The sequence below is a fragment of the Amblyomma mixtum genome, chromosome 2 (assembly GCF_055824585.1).
Source record: "Amblyomma mixtum isolate Tamu chromosome 2, ASM5582458v1, whole genome shotgun sequence".
NCBI classification, from domain to species: Eukaryota; Metazoa; Arthropoda; class Arachnida; order Ixodida; family Ixodidae; genus Amblyomma; species Amblyomma mixtum.
The window spans coordinates 188,542,828-188,552,534 of NC_143013.1; the positions used below are offsets into that span (position 1 = coordinate 188,542,828).

The 9,707-nt window shown below is 43.0% G+C and overlaps 1 long non-coding RNA gene across 1 annotated transcript; it reads right to left on the bottom strand.

Annotated features, from left to right (window-relative positions):
- Positions 1-7,260: 7,260 nt before the first annotated feature.
- Positions 7,261-9,272, bottom strand: LOC149361848 (uncharacterized). Its single transcript, XR_016288447.1, has 2 exons — positions 9,118-9,272; positions 7,261-7,397 (listed from the first exon to the last, which is right to left on the bottom strand). It is a non-coding gene; the product is annotated as an uncharacterized LOC149361848 (long non-coding RNA).
- Positions 9,273-9,707: the final 435 nt, after the last annotated feature.

Below are 9,707 nucleotides of genomic sequence, written 5' to 3' on the forward strand. Positions count from 1 at the left end.
TTGCTTTAATTTCAAATTTCAGTAGAGTACAATCTGCAATTTGTTTTTACCTTTTGGTTTCGCATTTCTTTAAATGATCTTGAACGTATTTGTGCCTTTCCCTAGTTTTTATTTGATGATCCTATTCGTTTTCTTCGTCTTGGGGCGTTTAAGTTTAGACTCCTTCAGTGAAGTTCCTTTGATTAATTAATTCTATTTCCGCTAATCGTTCAGCTAGATTTCTGGTTTAATTAAAGCTGTCTCCAAATGACCGAAACATTTGGCACCCAATCTGCCCCGCGTTGGATGCTAATTGCCTGAATTGTTTCTATTCTCCTGTATTTCCAGTGTGGTGATATTTGTGTATATGGTGCGATATCTTCGGGCGGAAAATTTGGAATAAAAAAATGAATCCTACGTTCATGATTTATTAGTTTATTCAATTTTGTACAATATGGCGTGTCGGTATAAGCACTCGTTTTCATGAGTGGTTACAAAGCTTTCTATGGACGCTGCTGCATGTCACTTCGCCCTTGTATCACTCTGTTCCACGCAGTGTATTCAAACTGGACCTGTACTTCTACTAGAAGAAGCGGTGTTCTTATCCGCCCTCAATAGCTGCTAGGCTACATCCGCGCATATTCGCGAGGTCGCACAGTATCGTTGTCACACGAGTACAACAAAGTCGTCATCATCGGAATCACTGCAGGAGTCGTCCCCGGACTGCATCTTCAAAAGACTCTCGGCTTTCCGCACCATAAGTTGAACGAAAATCTCCACGATGAGCCTCACGCCTCTTCGGCGCGATCGCATCCCGTTCAGCTTCCTGCAGGAAGCAGCCAGGACTTGGCGGGCGTCGGCGTCCATGTCTAGGAAATGGTGGATCACTGGAGCAGCACAAACGCAAAGCAAGCACCACGGCCTTCACCAGAGCAAATGAGCTTTAGGGAACTCGCCCGGTTTTTCAGTGCGAATGAGGGAAAGGGGTGTGTCCGGTTTTGTCTAATAAGATAACCGCGGCAAGATTTCCGGAAATGGGATGTCCAAAATGTCATGTCAGATAAGGATTACAATTCCTGCACCCTCCTGATAACGTTTTCCTTATCCAGGAAGGCTGGCTAGCAGTGAGTCACGGATATCTGCATGCGTGCGTGTCCTGCGATTTTTCTTTCACCTTTGGTTAACGAATAGCCGGTTGTGTGGGGCGGCTTCTGGAAATTTCGATGAGGTGAATTCGTGACAGTGACTGCTAAGGAGCTTTGCGTTGGCACGTAAAAGCCTCGTACACGCCACGCTGCACTCAGAAAAATTAATGACACCAGCAATTAGAATTGAAGGTTTCAAAAAAAACTGAGAGTATGTATAATTATGACGAAATACTTTTCTTAAACTGCACTGCATTAACAGACTGCGGGAAATATAAAATCCAAACCTCTGGCTACGGGATACAAAATTGTCCACGAAGTTACCTCGCTACTTAGATGCCCGCAAGTAGTAATCCATACAGTTGACCTACGTTGTATGCAGTTCATAACACGCCACGGTTGCCTTCCTTGGCTTATTGGTTTTCAAAAACTCTTTGACGGCGTTGCTTTAATTTTAAATTTCAGTAGAGTACAATCTGCAATTTGTTTTTTACCTTTTGGTTTCGCATTTGTTTAAATGATCTTGAACATATTTGTGCCTTTCCCTAGTTTTTATATGATGATCCTATTCGTTTTCTTCGTCTAGGGGCGTTTAAGTTTAGACTGCTTCAGTGAAGTTCCTTTGATTAATTAATTCTATTTCCGCTAATCGTTCAGCTAGATTTCTGGTTTAATTAAAGCTGTCTCCAAATGACCGAAACATTTGGCACCCAATCTGCCCCGCGTTGGATGCTAATTGCCTGAGTTGTTTCTATTCTCCTGTAATTCCAGTGTCGTGATATTTGTGTATATGGTGCGATATCTTCGGACGGAAAATTTGGAATAAAAAAATGAATCCTACGTTCATGATTTATTAGTTTATTCAATTTTGTACAATATGGCGTGTCGGTGTAAGCACTCGTTTTCATGAGTGGTTACAAAGCTTTCTATGGACGCTGCTGCATGTCATTTCGCCCTTGTGTCACTCTGTTACACGGAGTGCATTCAAACTGGACCTGTACTTCTACTAGAAGAAGCGGTGTTCTTATCCGTCCTCAATAGCTGCTAGGCTACATCCGCGCATATTCGCGAGGTCGCACAGTATCGTTGTCACACGAGTACAACAATGTCGTCATCATCGGAATCACTGCAGGAGTCGTCCCCGGACTGCATCTTCAAAAGACTCTCGGCTTTCCGCACCATAAGTTGAACGAAAATCTCCACGATGAGCCTCACGTCTCTTCGGCGCGATCGCATCCCGTTCAGCTTCCTGCAGGAAGCAGCCAGGACTTGGCGGGCGTCGGCGTCCATGGCTAGGAAATGGTGGTTCACTGGAGCAGCACAAACGCAAAGCAAGCACCACGGCCTTCACCAGAGCGAATGAGCTTTAGGGAACGCGCCCGGTTTTTCAGTGCGAATGAGGGAAAGGGGTGTGTCCGGTTTTGTCTAATAAGATAACCGCGGCAAGATTTCCGGAAATGGGATGTCCAAAATGTCATGTCAGATAAGGATTACAATTCCTGCACCCTCCTGATAACGTTTTCCTTATCCAGGAAGGCTGGCTAGCAGTGAGTCACGGATATCTGCATGCGTGCGTGTCCTGCGATTTTTCTGGCACCTTTGGTTAACGAATAGCCGGTTGTGTGGGCCGGCTTCTGGAAATTTCGATGAGGTGAATTCGTGACAGTGACTGCTAAGGAGCTTTGCGTTGGCACGTAAAAGCCTCGTACACGCCACGCTGCACTCAGAAAAATTAATGACACCAGCAATTAGAATTGAAGGTTTCAAAAAAAACTGAGAGTATGTATAATTATGATGAAATACTTTTCTTAAACTGCACTGCATTAACAGACTGCGGGAAATATAAAATCCAAACCTCTGGCTACGGGATACAAAATTGTCCACAAAGTTACCTCGCTACTTAGATGCCCGCAAGTAGTAATCCATATAGTTGACCTACATTGTATGCAGTTCATAACACGCCACGGTTGCCTTCCTTGGCTTAATGGTTTTCAAAAACTCTTTGACGGCGTTGCTTTAATTTTAAATTTCAGTAGAGTACAATCTGCAATTTGTTTTTTACCTTTTGGTTTCGCATTTCTTTAAATGATCTTGAACGTATTTGTGCCTTTCCCTAGTTTTTATTTGATGATCCTATTCGTTTTCTTCGTCTTGGGGCGTTTAAGTTTAGACTCCTTCAGTGAAGTTCCTTTGATTAATTAATTCTATTTCCGCTAATCGTTCAGCTAGATTTCTGGTTTAATTAAAGCTGTCTCCAAATGACCGAAACATTTGACACCCAATCTGCCCCGCGTTGGATGCTAATTGCCTGAATTGTTTCTATTCTCCTCTATTTCCAGTGTCGTGATATTTGTGTATATGGTGCGAATGAGGGAAAGGGGTGTGTCCGGTTTTGTCTAATAAGATAACCGCGGCAAGATTTCCGGAAATGGGATGTCCGAAATGTCATGTCAGATAAGGATTACAATTCCTGCACCCTACTGATAAAGTTTTCCTTATCCAGGAAGGCTGGCTAGCAGTGAGTCACGGATATCTGCATGCGTGCGTGTCCTGCGATTTTTCTGCCACCTTTGGTTAACGAATAGCCGGTTGTGTGGGGCGGCTTCTGGAAATTTCGATGAGGTGAATTCGTGACAGGGTCTGCTAAGGAGCTTTGCGTTGGCACGTAAAAGCCTCGTACGCGCCACGCTGCACTCCGAAAAATTAATGACACCAGCAATTAGAATTGAAGGTTTCAAAAAAAACTGAGAGTATGTATAATTATGATGAAATACTTTTCTTAAACTGCACTGCATTAACAGACTGCGGGAAATATAAAATCCAAACCTCTGGCTACGGGATACAAAATTGTCCATGAAGTTACCTCGCTACTTAGATGCCCGCAAGTAGTAATCCATATAGTTGACCTACGTTGTTTGCAGTTCAGAAGACGCAACGGTTGCCTTCCTTGGCTTAATGGTTTTCAAAAACTCCTTGACGGCGTTGTTTTAATTTTAAATTTCAGTAGAGTACAATCTGCAATTTTTTTTTTACCTTTTGGCTTCGCATTTGTTAAAATGATCTTGAACATATTTGTGCCTTTCCCTAGCTTTTATTTGATGATCCTATTCGTTTTCTTCGTCTTGGGGCATTTAAGTTTCGACTGCTTCAGTGAAGTTCCTTTGATTAATTAATTCTATTTCCGCTAATCGTTCAGCTAGATTTCTGGTTTAATTAGAGCTGTCTCCAAATGACCGAAACATTTGGCACCCAATCTGCCCCGCGTTGGATGCTAATTGCCTGAGTTGTTTCTATTCTCCTGTAATTCCAGTGTCGTGATATTTGTGTATATGGTGCGATATCTTCGGACGGAAAATTTGGAATAAAAAAATGAATCCTACGTTCATGATTTATTAGTTTATTCAATTTTGTACAATATGGCGTGTCGGTGTAAGCACTCGTTTTCATGAGTGGTTACAAAGCTTTCTATGGACGCTGCTGCATGTCATTTCGCCCTTGTGTCACTCTGTTACACGGAGTGCATTCAAACTGGACCTGTACTTCTACTAGAAGAAGCGGTGTTCTTATCCGTCCTCAATAGCTGCTAGGCTACATCCGCGCATATTCGCGAGGTCGCACAGTATCGTTGTCACACGAGTACAACAATGTCGTCATCATCGGAATCACTGCAGGAGTCGTCCCCGCCCGTACGGAAATGTCATATCTGGTTTGATATGAAAAAATCCAGATATGAACAAATAGGGAATTGGGCATATAAGGTCTTATATGAATATACGGGCGTATATAGCCTGATATGCCCAATTCCCTATATACCATTATCTGAATGGAACTCATATAAGGAAATATATGTATATATGGTCGTATATGTCCTGATATGCCCAATTCCCTATATATCCATATAATGACTGAACTTATATATGACAATATATGAATATATCTGGCATATATGGCCTGATATGCCGAATTCCTTATATATTCATATCATGATTGAACTCATATAAGGATATATCTGGCATGTATGGCCTGATATGCCCAATTCCCTATATATCCATATCATGATTGAACTCATATGGATATATCTGGCATATATGGCCTGATATGCCCCATTCCCTATATATCCATATCATGATTGAACTCATATATGGATATATCTGGCATATATAGCCTGATATGCCCAATTCCCTATATATTCATATATGGATTGAACTTATATATGGAAATATATGTATATATGGTCCTTATATAGCCAGATATGTCCTATCCTTATATGACCATATCTGATGGAGCCCATATATGGGATTTCTATATATGGTCTTTATATACCCAGATACGGCCAAATCCGTATATAGCCATATCTGCGAACAGTCATATATGGATGAATATACTTATATGGGCCATATATGGCCAAATATAGATAAATCTGTATATGTCCATATTTGGCTGGAGCTTATATATGGAGCTAGTTCTATATACGAACATATACTGACAGATCTGCACATAACCTTATATACTTTTGTTAAATGTTGAGGGGAAATTTCCGCTAAGGCGGAGCAGACTTCCATTAAGCTATTAATTACTTATTCGCATCCATCCAAGCACAGTCATACACCATGTCCCCAGACCAGGACGAATCTTTTTACGAAAGAGCAAAAGTTTCTGTGGAAGCTGTGTCGGGTCCCTTTGTAGCCGTGTGACGGCTTGGCGGAATGAAAATGAGTGATTACTCCCTTATTAAAACCTTATAAGCTTTCATATGGAAATATATAATAAATGGCAGCCTATGTATATGTGCCCTCAAACGGCGAGATCTACCGAAGGAGACGGTAGAAAAAAAATTGAAGAAATCCAACGATTTGCGGCGCGCTTCATCTGCATCTCTGCAAGCACCTAGGCTCCCCTTCTCCAATGTTGCAGGCTGCTACTTTAAAACAACACCAGCATCACAGCCAGTAAAACTATTCTCATTCGAGTTCTGTACTGCTCGCTCTCAGTGACTGCCTGCAACAACGACGCGGCCTTCTATCACATTAGCCAATAAAGAGTGAGCCTGGGGCGTGGCGTCTCCAAACAGTGATGGAGGGCGGCCAAACAAAAGATGTAATGAAATTAGTTACAACCATTGCAGAATGCTGTCATACATATGCCGTTATCGCCACATGCAGACGTAAGCGACTGTGCAGTACGTCCTTACCGCTACTACTTCAGATATGTAATACAGCTTAAATTTTTGACGCAGATTTTTATTTTAAAACTTTGAGAGATACGTTGGTGCTGTGTAGGGGGGTTATACAGGATGGTTAACATTATGTAAGCGATAACCTGATTTAATAGACGATTAATTAACTAACATTAACTAATGAACATTTCATTTTGATTCTAAGGGGCAATATTATGTTGCGAAATTAAAGGCCGTCATCGTAAAAGGTGAGCACAGTTTCTAACTTTTTTTTAATTGGTATAGGGGTTTGAAATATCGAGCGCCAGATTTTGCGCTTTTCAAAGCTCGCTGAGTTGGTTTACCCGCATTGAAAATGCATAAAACTGTCGGTCACTTTTTTTATGCATCAAACACAGACACCGTTTGTGTATTTTGTGATGTAGAAAAAGTTTCTTTGAATTCGGCGATGATACGACGCGCAGCGACGCGTTTATGAATATCCGAAGCGGACAAGGCAATTCACTGAGCTTTCAAGTGTGCATGTTCAGTATTTCGAACCACATTAACGATTACGAAAATTTAAAAGCTAAGGTTATCTTTCTTTACTGACGGCCTTCATTTTCGCGATACAGACTTACGCCCCAAAATCAAAATTATGAAAGCTGATTAGTTAAATATAATTAATCATTTTTCAGATTATTGAGCTCTATTACGTACATAATTCCCGTCTTGCTGTACGGTCCACCTTCACTGACCAAACCGACATATCTCTCGCACTTTGTAAAATAAAAATCTGTAAACGTTAAAAAATGTCATCCAATACATCTCTAAGTGCTGCTTTATTTGAAAAACCACTCGGTTTTATGCTGCTCTAAAGCTCCTGATAATCATATAGCATAGGTAACACAAGTAACACAATTACCACACAGAAATTGCGCAGGAAATTTTATTGGGGTACATTTAATGCTCTTGTGGTTTTATAGTTCTGTATGGTTCTTATCGTCGATGCTTCTCTTTCTCGCTCCTTATTTCGCTGAGTTTAGTGCCCACGGCCAGCAACAGCAGCTTTCCGGAGAGCTCCCGCCCCTTCTTGGTCGGCAGGGCCGTTGTGTAGGCTGCGTGGGAGATAATTTAGAGCGATCATGATATAAATCTGCGCAGAACTTGTGCACATGGCCACAGTAGCATAAGTTGAAGAATTATGCACTGAATCCGAGACACCCTAGCGTAAAATCCATTGTGGGATATTAAAGGTGCGTTGCGACGTACATAAAGCATGGGTTCTTTAATCTTTGTATGCAGAGTAAGGGACATTGTGAGTCCTGAACGCGCAATGAGATCACCGAAATCATAATATTTGATATTTTAATCTTCGCTAGAAATGCTTGTTTCGAGCCGATGGTGTCGCAACGCGGCGGCCATTTGCGGCAGCGGAAATGAGGTGGCATCTAGATAGAGCGTTGCTTTTCTCATTGATTTGGCGTCCAGTTTGCATATTGTTCCTTCATAATTGTGAAATGTATCCAAAATATTATGTCTCTGTGTACTGAAAGCTTTTTCGCATGCCACAAAAACTGGAAAGAAGCAGGGAAAGCGAACGAAAACTATCAAGAATACAGCTAGGGGCGACACTTTCCATTCCGCTTCAAACATTCATGGCGGCCAGCGCTGTTCAAAAAACGTTGGCTCAGACCAGAAAGCGCGCGCGTCGAGACCGGCCGTGACCATACCAAGACGGCAGCGAAAAAAAAAGCCAGTCGATACACCTTGCCCAAAATGTGAAGAGAAAGGCCGGACAGGAGACGGGAGTCGAGTTTGGGGGGGAGGAGGGGCTACCGCTGACAGCCTCACAGTCCGACTAAAAAAGAAACTTCGGGGAGCTTCCTTTGTCGTTCGTCACCCCTGCCCTTACTACGGCGTCGCGTACACGGGGGGGAAGACGTCGTCAAAATGCGCCGCTGTCTACAGCCCCGACAAAGCAACAACTGCATGCACGCTTCCGCTGCGTGAGCGCTAGGCGCGGTTGTGATTTGTAGCGCCCAATCTCGGTACTGGGTGAGTGAAATGGGAGAGTGAAATGCGTTTTCGTCTGAGATTTTCATTTAGAATTTTCAGAGTGGAATAACTTTCGCTTGCATGCTCCGATTTCAATAATTCTTTTTGCTCTGGTCTCTGGAACGCATGATAAATCTATTTAATAATATTAACTGGTACAGAGCAAATCATCGCGATGCCCCTTTTTTTTTGCTTTTTTTTCGGGCTTTACCATTAAAGTTTCCTGGCACAACCGCGAACGGAAACAGGTATACGCCAATTGTTTCTGAAACACGTTCGCTCGCACTAACCACCCGAAATAAAACGCGTACCAGCTCTTCATTCCCCTGCTCCTGCTTAGCTGTAGAGCGCAAGCCTTGTGGCAAATGTAATGGGGCCATTGTAACCTAATTGGATACGCAGAACGCAACAATGCTGATCCCGTGTTAAAATAGAATTAGACAGAATCCACGACAGGTTGTTGTCTACGTCTCGTTACTTATAAAATACATCCCTAACTAGCTCCGCAATCTGCTTAGCGAGGTTAGTCTATGTTTCTTGCGTTACACAATTCATATCATGCACTCGAACTACCGCTGGCAGGAACGCAACTCGGTGGCGGTAAAAATTTCGCTACTGAAAAATGAGATATTACTCTCCGACTGCACATACAAATAAATCATGCATTATGATACCATTTAGATTAATTTATAGCCCTATCATCGAAAACTGCCGACAGCATTGAGAAAGGTAACCAACAAAGCAATACGGGAAAAACAGTAAATGGTTGTTCACGCTTACCTGAAATATTGATGATTGCAGGTTCACAGAAACCTTGGTATTTCCCGCTCACTTCCACCCTGGATCCTTCCGATGGCTCATCATCCCATGCATGCTTGGCGCAGGTCATTTTAACGACGTCAAAAGTGTCTTCTTCTTTAAAACGCACAAGTGTGGCGCTGTACCATTATTTCAAAGGGAAAGCTCGCCCGGCACGAAAGTGCGTAGAACACTGCAGAGTCCGGCTTCTAGCTCTGTGCAACAGACGACAGTCAAGGGTGGCGCCACCAATGCCTTCCTTAGCAGATATCTGTGCATATCTGTGCATGTCAGATATCGGCACCTGCCCACGGGCGTTCGCGCGCGCGTCAGAAGCGGGGTCCGGTTTACAACAATGGGAGGACCGCGGGGGCTGTCGGGGACTCTTTTTCTTCATGGCTTGAAGCTCTCCTCCCCTAAATTTTCTTGGAATCCTTGCAGCTCCCCAACCATCTCTTGTTCACGGCTTGACATTTTTTTCAGTCAGCTCCCGAGGGAGAGCGAGCCAGCACCAGGAGCATGGAGGTTCATGCCACTTTTCGACGCCCGTCGCGGCGCGTGCTGGGCGCGCA